This window comes from Gopherus flavomarginatus, chromosome 23 (assembly GCF_025201925.1).
Source record: "Gopherus flavomarginatus isolate rGopFla2 chromosome 23, rGopFla2.mat.asm, whole genome shotgun sequence".
Lineage (NCBI taxonomy): Eukaryota > Metazoa > Chordata > Testudines > Testudinidae > Gopherus > Gopherus flavomarginatus.
Genome location: NC_066639.1, coordinates 13,139,875 through 13,152,721, shown reverse-complemented (window position 1 = coordinate 13,152,721; position 12,847 = coordinate 13,139,875). Strand labels below are relative to the sequence as shown.

The 12,847-nt window shown below is 46.2% G+C and overlaps 2 non-coding genes across 2 annotated transcripts; one reads left to right on the top strand and one right to left on the bottom strand.

Moving 5' to 3' along the window:
- Positions 1-227: 227 nt before the first annotated feature.
- Positions 228-309, bottom strand: TRNAS-AGA (transfer RNA serine (anticodon AGA)). The gene has a single exon. It is a non-coding gene; the product is annotated as a tRNA-Ser (tRNA).
- Positions 310-10,501: 10,192 nt separating this feature from the next.
- TRNAS-GCU (transfer RNA serine (anticodon GCU)) lies at positions 10,502-10,583 on the top strand. Its single transcript has one exon. It is a non-coding gene; the product is annotated as a tRNA-Ser (tRNA).
- The last annotated feature ends 2,264 nt before the right edge of the window (positions 10,584-12,847 follow it).

The window sequence follows — 12,847 nt, the reverse complement described above, 5'->3', positions numbered from 1 at the left end:
ACCTAAGCCATGGTTAGCTAGTGCTAAATGAAAGGAAAGATTGTTCTGTCAATGTAGCTATTACAGGGGTGGAAAACCCCTCCACTCACTAGCAACTGTCTTCTCCACAGTGCTATAGCAGTGTCACAGCAGCATTTTAAGTGTAGACAGCCTCAGAGTGAGACCAGGTCTGGCTCTGTGGATGCTCAGGCACTACAACAAGAGCAGTGACAATACACTAACGCTTCTGTAGTTGGCAGGATTCAAACCTGCCTGGGGAGACCCCAATGGATTTCTAGTCCATCGCTTTAACCTCTCGGCCACAACTACTTGATGTATAGGTGCTTCACTACACAATGATTCTGTCCTCACTGAATTGTCAATTCAAATTGCTCAGACCAGCTCTCCAGCACACTCCTGGCTGTACATTAGTGTAAGTGTGTCCATGGCTGAACAGCAAGAGTTCCTGCCCATTTCCCTTCTGGCTGGAGCATGGTTAGAGTGTGTTTGTGGTTAACAACATTGCTATAGATTGTTGTTCATTCCCCACACTGACAATTCAGACCGTCCCATTCCTATTCAAATCTCCGCCAGATCATGCCAATAGCCACAGTCAGGATTTCTCTGGGGCACTGAAATGTTTCAGGGGGTTGGTACATGAACTCAGCCTTGCATCCATCCCTGATGTTTCATGGACTAACAATAGCAGCATAAAGAAAGAGATGAGCCAATATCTCACTGTCAGAGGTGAAGGTGGCCTTGTCCCGTCTGCATGACCATTGCCATTGCAGGAGAGAAGGTTTCAATGGAATCGAATGCCCTGGCTCAGATAAGAGACAGAGAGAGGTTTTGCTGTTCATGGATCCGTGCAAAGGAAATTGTGTCTCTGTGTGAAATTGAGGAGGGAAATGAAACGTCCACATGCCCTAAGGAATGTGGGTGATGGACGCCGGCTGGGAAATGATTTTACAGGATCAATGTATTGCCCTTATTAAAAGCTATGGCTAAAAGGCAGCAACTGTTGTTAGTACCTGAACCTGTGTAGGGACACCCGAGTGGGTATCAAGTCCATTGCCTTAACCAGGGGTAGTTGATTATTTTATCAAGAGCCAAATTTCTTGGTCAAGATATAGTCAATGTATAGACGCCAGAGAAAATAATACACTGATGATAATAAGAAGAATATAGAAATATTTTGCAGTCACTATGGGCATAACTATGATAATTGTTTCATGTTTCACCCTTTATATCTGGCACCACCTTCCTTCCCTGTAGTCTTGTAGTTTACCAAGGGTAAAACTAAACATCTCTTCAGATACCAGGGAGTGTTTTCATTCCTGCTAGCTACACAGGGATTTGATGTAGCTGCTTTCAATCCTCCAGCTCTGCCGGGATAAGTAACGTTTCAGGCTGTCACTGAACTGAAGGAGGGAGATCATTTTTTGACAGGTTACACCTCCTCTTACAGGTGTTTGTCTGGCAGCCTTGGTTCCCAGGTCTCTCCTGAGGGAAGAAAGTTTCTGTGCAAAATACCAAAACTTTTAACGGAGCAGAGGGAAAGGCAACGGCCAATATGTACCACAGCATGATTCTTTTATGTGGGATGACTCTGAACACTGACTGATCTGCACTCTCTTGTGTTTGAAGAGATGTTTAGTTTTGCACTTTGGAACCTATAAGGCTGAAGCAATGTTATGGATGGTGACACTGCGATTGAAGGGTTATTTAAGGTTGTAAAAATTGTTAAAAACGCTGAGTTTAAACTTTGAACTGCCTGTTATTAAAGAGGCTGGTTTCCCCACGTCAGTTCCATAAGCTCTGCTTGAAAGACCCTGGGTTCTCTCCTGCCTCAGTGGGAACTAAAGGGAATCGTCCCCTGCTGCCCTTGGCTCCAGGCTTTTTCTGGGGAGGGGGCATGGAATTGATTTGTTTGTTGTTGAGAAGGGAGCCAGGCCAGTTCTCAGAATTCCCAGCATCTTCCCAGCCCAACCCAGGCTGCTGCCCTGTCCCAGCCTCTGTTCCTCTGAGGGCCCTGCATGTTTGACTCTAGAGCAGGCCGGGAGCAGCAGCTGAGGCAGAGGACACCTGGGCTGGGTAGATGCTAGGAGCAGAGCACCAGAGGCCAATACTGGCTCCCTCCTCAGCAGCAAACAATCAGTCCCCACCCGCACCCCGGGACAGCAGCCTGCAACCAAGGGCAGGGCCAAGTGGGGGTTTCTCTTTTTCCTCTTCCTGGGGTGATCAGGGACCTGGGGGTGTTTCTAGCAGGGCAGTTAGAACTGAATTGGGAACCAGCTTTTAATAACAGACAGCTCAAGTTCTGACTCCTTTTTGTTACAATTTTCTTTATAATGTAAAATAATTCAAAAATAAAGGGGCAGGAATTATTGGAACTCTTTTCTCCTAGTCATAGAAAGAAATGGCTTTTTGGCTTTTCATGATACAGGAGTCAGGTTCTTTCACTTCAGAATCAATGTGCACAGAAGCCTGTTATGTTTCATTTTTTAGGTTCTGCTGCCATCATGTGGCCATTTCCTTCCCCTCCTTTCTGTCCAAAGTGCAGAGCCCAGTACCTGCAGGGAAGGGACATCTTTCTTCTTTCCTTCCTCAACAGCCCCCATCCTTGGAGAGCCCTTTGCTGGGTCTGAGTGGGGAACAGCCATTTCTGAGGATTAATTTCACACCATATTTGGTGTTGACATATAGATTTTACAGCCAGACTAGATCACTAGGTACCTCTGCTCTAACCCGATTCAGAACAGAGTGCAGAGAATTTTATCCAGTGACTCTTACACCCACCCCAAGACCTTCTGGCTGAGTGAGGAGGGTTCATTCAGAAAGTCATCGTGTTTGGGTGTAAAGTGGGAAATGATGGGGAAATTGGCCCCTCATTCAAGTTTCAGTGTTGTAACTTCTACATCTAGACCGGGGTGGCCAACCTGAGCCTGAGAAGGAGCCAGAATTTCCCAATGTAACGGCCAAACGTGCCCCTTTGTATGCAACTACCGAGTCAGTTGTGAACCTTCTTACCATTGTCATTATCCCTTTGAAATAATGATGGTGATGGACACTTGGCTCGATATCCCAGTGTGCCCTGGACGTCTACAGGCTGCATTAGCCAATCCAACCATTTGGCACTTGCAGATGGGCACCTCTGTACTGTGCCTGAGTCTTGTACAGCTATGAAAAGCTGCTAGATGCCGATATTTCCCCTCTTTCTAGCCAGCACTAATACCAGGCCAGGCCAGGGCTGGGAAGAGAGAGAACAGCAGGTTTCCCCTATAAGGTGCCACAGAACTCTTTGCTGCTGTTACAGATCCAGACTAACACGACTACCCCTCTGTCACAGGTTTCCCCTACTGTTTCCTGCTCTCTTTTTCTTGACTAGTTTCTCCTTTGCACCAACCTGCACTATTCCTATGTGAGCCTGGCTAGCTCAATTGGTAGAGCATCAGACTCTTAATCTGAGAGTTCAAGTCCCTGGTCAGGTGATAAACTACTCACTATATCTTAAAAATCTGTCTTTCTAGCATCCTCTTTGATGTTAGTTTTTCTCTTCAGGATTTTGCCTTTCCTAAGAAGGGCCTTTATGTATGTAGGATTGAAGGGGCAAGTTCCTGACATCCCCTCTGTCCTTCGAGGCTGAAGGAATAGAGGCCTCTGAGCATACAGCATGTTCCTCCCCTGTGCGCGCGCACGCACACACACACACACAAAATATCCCTAAGGAATTAGAATCACCTGTTGCTTTCCCCTGTCCTGCTGGATCCCCAAATGACAATGCTTTTCAGCCCAGACCCATGTCCCCTCTATACCCAGTACCCCTCAGTCCCAACCCACAGCCCCCTCCTCCTCATGCTGCTCCTCAATCCCAACCCACAGCCTCCTCCTTTTTACAGTGCTCCTCAATCCCAACCCGTGGCTCCCTCCTTCCCTCCAGCAGCAGGTGCTACAGACCCCCTCAGGAAGATTTTCTTGTAAGGTTTCATGTATGAGTCTGCATGTGGGTTTTACAGTATGTTGGAAATATGTTGGTTGCTTGCTTGCCGAAATGATCTCTTTTGGCTGGTGTTGGATTCCCCGTCTCCTGGTTATTGGGGCAGGAGTAAAATAAAGATTTGTTAACGTTGTTGTGTGACTCGAGGGCAGCAGAACTGTGCTTGGCAGACCCCGATGGAGGGACTTACCCTCAGTTCAGTAGCACTTGCTAGGCAGGGGACATGGGTTCCAAAGACAAGTGGGCCGGGGCCTGGATCCTAATACTAAAATATAGGTGTTAGACCAACTTTAGGCCAGGGTGGCTCTGGAGGGGTGAGTGAGTCCCTAGACAACATAGTGAGTACGGTGCCTTCTTATTTTCCCCCTTTTCCACCCAGGATGGCAGATGAACTCTACAGAGGCACCTCTGGGCCTGCACTGACTAAGGACAACAGCGGTGAGTGGGGTGCACAAAGGGCTCATGTTAAAGGACTTTTGGTTGCTGGACTTACGAACCGTAGGGAAAAGGACACTGCCCAGCTTACTTGTGGGTGGGTCTTTTCCTCGTGGTTTAGGTTTATGTATTGGAGCTGCTGACATGATTTCTGCTAACCCTGGGCTTACATTGCAATGTAGACATACTCTGAGAGTGCAGCTATACTGAGATAAAAGCCCTGTGGCTCGTCTGGCCTGGATGATCTGACTTGGGCTCCCGGGGCTCAGGTTGTGAGGCTAAAAACTGCAGTGCAGACATTTGGGCTCAGACTGGAGCCCAGCCTCAGAGACCCTCACCCCTTGTGGGGTCTTGGAGGCCAGGCTCAAGCCCAAGTGTCTACACTGTAATTTTATTACCCTGCAACACAAGCCCCACAAGCCTGAATCAACTGACCCAGGGTTTGAGAAGAGTCACTTGAGTGTGTTAATGGCAGTGTAGACGTAATGCTAGGCTATGTCCACACTGCAATGAAATACCCAGGGCTGCCCCATGCCAACTCAGGTACCTGGGGCTTGGCTGTGGGGTAATAAATTTGCAGTGTAGACGTCTCAGCTCAGGTTCAATACTGGGTTCTGGGACCCCACAAGGATGGGAGGGAATTTAGGAAGCCAAAAAGGTAAAATGGCAGTGGAGTGTTACCGTGGACTGAATGGCATTTCTCCATTGGTCTGTCTGCCTTGGGGCAGGGACAATAACACGTCCTGCTGCAGTCGTTATTTCAAAGGAGGAGTTAGGATTTTCATTCTAAGACATGTTGCACAAAGCAGGACTCAACCCTCGGTGCAAACTAAGTGAGCTGCCCACAAATTCTGGCAGCCACAATGAGCCATTTGGTGTGAGAGCTCAGACCTGCCCCTGTCCCAGAGGGAGGGTGTCATCTGTGAGGGGAGTGGACCACTGACCTATGAGCTCCTAACTCCCAAACTTTCAGTAACTTTATCCTCAGTGCCTGTGAATGTAATTTAAACCATAAGAAAAACCACACTGGGCTAGACCAAAGGTCCATCTAGCTCCGAATCTTGTCTTCTGACAGCAGCCAATAGCAGGTGCCGCAAAAGCCACTCAACAAGGCACCAGTGGGAATTATTATCCCTGCCCCAAAGCAGATAGACCAATGGAGAAATGTCATGAGTCCACGGTAATACTCCCCAGCGGTTTTACCATTTCCACTTGCTAAACACCCTCCCAACCTTCTGGGCTCCTAGAGCAGGGTACTGAGCCTCAGCCGAGACACGGAGACTGCAACTTTACAGCCCAAGCCGCATGACCCTGATTAATGTGACCCGGGCCAGTCGTGAGTGTTTCGCTGCACTGGAGAAGTAGCCTAATGTTATGTCTACACTGCGATTAAAACACCCAGGGCACCTATCTTAAAGCCCGGCCAGCTGACTCAGGGTTATGGGGCTTGGGCTGCAAGACTATAACATTACAGTGCAGACAGATGGGCTTGAGCCCAACCTCTGAAACCCCAGGAGGGGTGAGGGTTTCTGAACCCAGGCTTCAGTGTGAACACAAATATCTGCACCACTGTTTTTAGCCCTGCAGCTTTAGCTCCATGGGCCCAAGTCAGATAACCCAGGCCAGCCATGCTACCATCTTTATCCCAGGAGAGATGGACTCTAAGAGTACATCTCCATTGCAATGTCAGCCTGGGTGTGGCACGCTGTGATCAAAGCAGCATCTGGAAGCCCCATATTCACCACTCTCGTATAATGATGATACGGTTTGTACAAAGTCTGCCTGGTGAGGTATCATTTCAAAAGTCTTGGTCTGTTGAACATTAATATTGTGTTGGACTGTGTGTGTAGCATTGGTTGGAAAGTTATGAAGTTTGCTCTGTGTGTGTTACTGAGATATGTTGTGAGGTTGGGAAATGCCCACCACCAGCCTTCCAGTTGCGACTATGGAGGAGCCAGACTTGCTGCTGGCCCATTAAAAGGGATCCACACTCCCAAGGACTATCCCAGGAACCGTGTACAATGCAGACTTCTCCGAGATAGCACAGCGACAATGGACACTGCTTGACTCACATCCTAGCAAAGAAGCCTCCTAGCAAGTTGGAAGAAACTATGGAAGAGGGGCAGAGACATCATGACTTGGCCTCTCTCCCCCACAACTCAACATCTGGAAACACATCTGGAGGACAAACACTGAACTGAAATAATACAGAAATCAGAAGAGAATAATAATAATACATTGAAATGAAAGTCCCCAAACAGACTAGTATTGGTTTTTCAGCAGAAAATTTTCAGTTTGGGGAATTTTATTTTCTCAGTCAGACTTTGCCAAGGGAAGCAGAGAGAAAATGTTTCAGTTGCCTCCTTCAGAACAGCTTAGCCTAGACACTAGCTCTGGTTCACTGTTGTGGCCTTGCTCAGGATGGGGGTATTTTATTTATTTGGGAAGCTCCCAGGATGTTTGGGGGGAGATTATGAGTCTGATACCTTTTGAGATAAAAACTAAGAAATACAAGACTAGAGAATTTTTTTTAGAAATCCGAGATTTAGACATTTTACTTGAAGCAAAGGTGGGGGCCTGAGATTCTGAGAACGTTTTTGTTTGCAAGAAGCAACATTGTTTGATCTGTCTTTGCACCAAAGGTGGAGATTCATAGATTCATAGACTCTAGGACTGGAAGGGACCTTGAGAGGTCATCGAGTGCAGTCCCCAGCCCTCATAGCAGGACCAAATACTGTCTAGACCATCCCTGATAGACATTTATCTAACCTACTCTTAAATATCTCCAGAGATGGAGACTCCACAACGTTCCTAGGCAATTTATTCCAGTGTCCAACCACCCTGACAGTTAGGAACTTTTTCTTAATATCCAACCTAAATCTCCCTTGCTGCAGTTTAAGCCCATTGCTTCTTGTTCTATCATTAGAGGCTAAGGTGAACAAGTTTTCTCCCTCCTCCTGATGACACCCTTTTAGATACCTGAAAACTGCTATCATGTCCCCTCTCAGTCTTCTCTTTTCCAAACTAAATAAACCCAATTCTTTCAGCCTTCCTTCATAGGTCATGTTCTCAAGACCTTTAATCATTCTTATTGCTCTTCTCTGGACCCTCTCCAATTTCTCCACATCCCTCCTGAAATGCGGCGCCCAGAACTGGACACAATACTCCAGTTGAGGCCTAACCAGCACAGAGTAGAGCGGAAGAATGACTTCTCGTGTCTTGTTTACAACACACTTGTTAATGCATCCCAGAATCACGTTTGCTTTTTTTGCAACAGTATCACACTGTTGACTCATATTTAGCTTGTGGTCCACTATGACCCCCAGATCTCCTTCTGCCATACTCCTTCCTAGACAGTCTCTTCCCATTCTGTATGTGTGAAACTGATTGTTCCTTCCCAAGTGGAGCACTTAGCATTTGTCTTTGTTGAACTTCATCTGGTTCACCTCAGACCATTTCTCCAATTTGTCCAGATCATTTTGAATTTTGACCCTGTCCTCCAAAGCAGTTGCAATCCCTCCCAGTTTGGTATCGTCCGCAAACTTAACAAGCGTACTTTCTACACCAACATCTAAGTCGTTGATGAAGATATTGAACAGAGCCAGTCCCAAAACAGACCCCTGTGGAACCCCATTTGTTATACCTTTCCAGCAGGATTGGGAGCCATTAATAACTACTCTCTGAGTATGGTTATCCAGCCAGTTATGCACCCACCTTATAGTAGCCCCATCTAAATTGTATTTTCCTAGTTTATCGATAAGGATATCATGCGAGACTGTATCAAATGCCTTACTAAAGTCTAAGTATACCACATCCCCCGCTTCTCCCTTATCCACAAGACTCGCTATCCTATCAAAGAAAGCGATCAGATTGGTTTGACACAATTTGTTCTTTACAAATCCATGCTGGCTATTCCCTATCACCTTACCACCTTCCAAGTGTTTGCAGATGATTTCTTTAATTACTTGCTCCATTATCTTCCCTGGCACAGAAGTTAAACTAACTGGTCTGTAGTTTCCTGGGTTGTTTTTATTTCCCTTTTTATAGATGGGCACTATATTTGCCCTTTTCTAGTCTTCTGGAATCTCTGCCATTTCCCATGACTTTCCAAAGATAATAGCTAGAGGCTCAGATACCTCCTCTATTAACTCCTTGAGTATTCTAGGATGCATTTCATCAGGCCCTGGTGATTTGCAGGCATCTAACTTTTCTAAGTGCTTTTAACTTGCTCTGTTTTTATTTTATCTTCTCAACCTACCCCCTTCCCATAAGCATTCACTTTGTTAGACATTCCTTCAGACTTCTCAGTGAAGACTGGAACAAAGAAATCATTAAGCATCTCTGCCATTTCCCAGTTTCCTGATACTGTTTCTCCCTCCTTACTGAGCAGTGGGCCTTCCCTGTCCTTGGTCTTCCTTTTGCTTCTAATGTATTGATAAAAAGTCTTCTTGTTTCCCTTTATTCCCATAGCTAGTTTGAGCTCATTTTGTGCCTTTGCCTTTCTAATCTTGCCCCTGCATTCCTGTATTGTTTGCCTATATTCATCCTTTGTAATCTGACCTAGTTTCCATTTTTTATATGACTCCTTTTTATTTTGTAGGTCATGCAAGATCTCGTGGTTAAGCCAAGTTGGTCTTTTGCCACATTTTCTATCTTTCCTACCCATCGGAATAGCTTGCTTTTGGGCCCTCAATAGCGTCCCTTTGAAAAACTGCCAACTCTCCTTAGTTGTTTTTCCCCTCAGTCTTGATTCCCATGGGACCTTACCTATCAGCTCCCTGAGCTTACCAAAATCCGCCTTCCTGAAATCCATTGTCTCTATTTTGCTGTACTCCCTTCTACCCTTCCTTAGAATTGCAAACTCTATGATTTCATGATCACTTTCACCCAAGCTTCCTTCTACTTTCAAATTCTCAACAAGTTCCTCCCTATTTGTTAATATCAAGTCTAGAGCAGCTTCCCCCCTAGTAGCTTTTTCAACCTTCTGAAATAAAAAAGTTGTCTGCAATAGAGTCCAGGAACTTATTGGATAGTCTATGCCCTGCAGTGTTATTTTCCCAACATATATCTGGATAGTTGAAGTCCCCCATCACCACCAAATCTTGGGCTTTGGATGATTTTGTTAGTAGTTTAAAAAAAGCCTCATCCACCTCTTCAGGTGGCCTGTAGTAGACTCCTAGCACGACATCACCCTTGTTTTTTACCCCTTTTATCCTAACCCAGAGACTCTCAACACTTCTGTCTCCTTTGTCCATCTCCACCTCAGTCCAAGTGTGTACATTTTTAATATATAAGGCAACACCTCCTCCCTTTTTCCCCTGTCTATCCTTCCTGAGCAAACTATACCCATCCACACCAACATTCCAGTCATGTGTTTTATCCCACCAAGTTTCAGTGATGCCAACAATGTCATAGTTGTATTTATTTATTAGCACTTCCAGTTCTTCCTGCTTATTACCCATACTTCTCGCATTTGTATATAGGCATCTAAGATACTGGTCCCAGCTCTTTCCCAACCCCACCCTCAGTCTGGGCCTCTAGCTCTGAGCCCAGCCTCAACCCCTTACCGCTGTCTGCACCCCTCTCCCCAGCAAGCAACAACCCCACTCCCAGCCCCAGTTCTTGATTGCAGCTTCCAAGGGGCCACAGCCCTGGCAAAGAGGGCACAGTGTGAAATGTTTGGGGACCACTGTTTTAGGGTGACATCCTCAATCACTCCTCTGCAGTCCAATAAAAGCTATTCCTCACCCACCTACCCCTCCATCAGGACACACTAGGTATGTTCTGCTGCCCTTCACTCATACAGGAAGGAGAATAACATTTTATTCCACTCAATCCTAAAGTGATTTGTAACCCACCACCATCCCAAACTGGTCATTTTGGGGAAGCGGCCCCACCATGCTGCATAGCTAGGCACAGTAGGTGTGTCTGTGCAAACACGGTCTGTTCCCGAAGTCTTTCCTCAGCTCCTCACTAGATGTGAGGGGGAGCTCATTCAGACCCTGCTTACGCTTAGTATTGGGAAACTCCTTAGTGTCCCTATTTCTGCTGGCCTTAGATTTATACTGCTATCCCTTTTTTTACAGCTCACATGAGGTGGCCGAGTGGTTAAGGTGATGGACTGCTAATCCATTGTGTTCTGCACGCATGGGTTTGAATCCCATCCTCATCAGATGCATTTAGTCTTGACTCCTCTTTTATAGACAACCGTCTCCCCCCTTGGTACAATAACAGACCCAACAATGTTGCTTCTTGCAAACAAAAACCTTCTCAGAAACTTGGACACCCCCCCTTGCTTTAAATAAAATGTCTAAATCCCAGATTTCTAAAAAAATGTCTCTAGTTCTGTATTTCGTAGTTTTTATCTCAAAAGGTAAATGTTACCGCAAGCTGAATAAGGCAACGCTTCAAAGGAAAACCTTAGAAATGGTAGGGGAGAAATAGGAAAGGAAAAAGCCCCTTTTCTCAGGAGATACAAACTCGACTTCCTCCTGTCTCTATCACCAGTGGATTTAGCCTCCCTCCTCATGTGCTGTAAATAAAATAAAGAGGAGACAAGGTGGTCTGGCACAAACAAAGTAAGTGTAGTCAGGGTAAAGGTACAGAAAACGGGGGGAACAGGGGAAAATGCAAACATAATGAATACAATGAAACAGTGACTGGCTTTGGGAGCTTAACGCTCAGGCCCATAAACCCTCCCTTGGAAACTGGAAAACACTAAACGATGCCCCAGCACAGAAACCTTTTCCCACTGTTCAGGTGCAGTGGATCCCACGTGCCAGCATGATGCCCAGGACCTTCCACTCTCCGACTGATTTAGAGCCGTTGAGGAGCAGCACTGGGGAGTCCGGATGGCAGTTGTGTTTCGTCGCTGGCAGGGAGGCCCTCTGGGATGCTGGACACCAGGAATGCAGGACGGCAGGAATGGGGGTGACAGGCCTCCTGTTACTCAGTCTCACGGCGGGACCGAGGGGGTTCTTCACTGTCCAGCTCGGGAGCACTGTGAAGACTCGACCGTGTACGAGTGACAGAGAGATTTCCTCCTTCTCCTTCACTGCAGAACTGTTACCTTTTGTCTGAGCCATGCAGTTTATCTCTCACATTCTGTCCATCCACTTCTCAAAGTGTCATGTGATGCATTCTCCGTTGTCTGTGCTTGGAGATGATGTTTTGACTTCTTTAATCCTATATCAGAGTTGCTATGAGTGGAGATAAAAGTGTCAAAGACCTGGGAGGGGAATTCAAACGGATCCCAAACACAGTGTGATCATTGGGAGTTTAAATTCCAGGTTCCATCTATTGGTAAAGCCACTTCTGGCAAGGTGGCTGTTCTGTCCCCCATTATGGCACAAGTTTGGAATACGGGCAGCACAGAGCCAATATTCATAACATCAACTACAAAAATGAAACACATCTAGAGATAGCATAATTATAATCAGCCAATCAGAACCTCTCCATAGAACCCTTACGTACATGAAAACCTTTCTACAATATTGGCTGCAAATATAGAACAGTGGTTGCAACGGTGATCTATACAGGTACAGATTATGTCAATAATGTCACAGGAGGTGACACGGTATCAGTGAGACTGATACTGGAATACTGCCTCCAGTTTTGGTGTAATCATTTGAAATATATGATGTGAAATTGGAGCTGGGTCAGCAAAGAGGCACCAAATGTTCTGAGGGCTGGAGAAAAATGCCTCCCAGTGAGGTCTAATGGTCTCTTCTGGCCATAAAGTAGATTAATTTGTGAAAAACTGAGTGTAGCATTAGGAGCAGCGTCTGATGTTTTCCTGTCTAGCCATCTTGCTGCCTAGAACGAATGTTCCTTGAGTGGGGTGATCCACAGGGAGTAGCTCAAACCTCCAAAGGGCCTGGCCAGGGGCAGGACATTGGCACAGCAAGGGAGGGGTGTGGCAGTGACATCACAAAGACCTTTTGCAGGACCTCAGACTATTGGTCAAAGGTGGTGGGGAGGTGGTGACCTCACAGAGAGATGCTGACATCAGCCAGGCAGGATAGGGGTGAGGGGCCAGGGAAATCTCGGAAACTCCTGTGGCTTTGCTTCAGCAAGTCTCCTTCTCCAGGTCTCTCTCTGAGAACTGAGAGAGTATTCAGGTTCACGGACATGAGCGCCAGGAGAAACCTCTTTCTGAGGGGGGATATGCTCGCTCTATATAAATATATCAAGGGGGTTAACGTTAGGGAGGGAGAGGAATTGTTTAAGTTTAGTACTAATGTAGGCACGAGGACGAATGGGTATAAACTGGATATTAGGAAGTTTAGACTTGAAATTAGACGAAGGTTTCTGACCATTAGGGGAGTGAAGTTCTGGAATAGCCTTCTGAGGGAAGTAGTAGGGGCAAAAGACTTTCCTGGCTTTAAGACAAAGCTTGATAAGTATATGGAGGGGATGTTATGATAGGATCGTTAA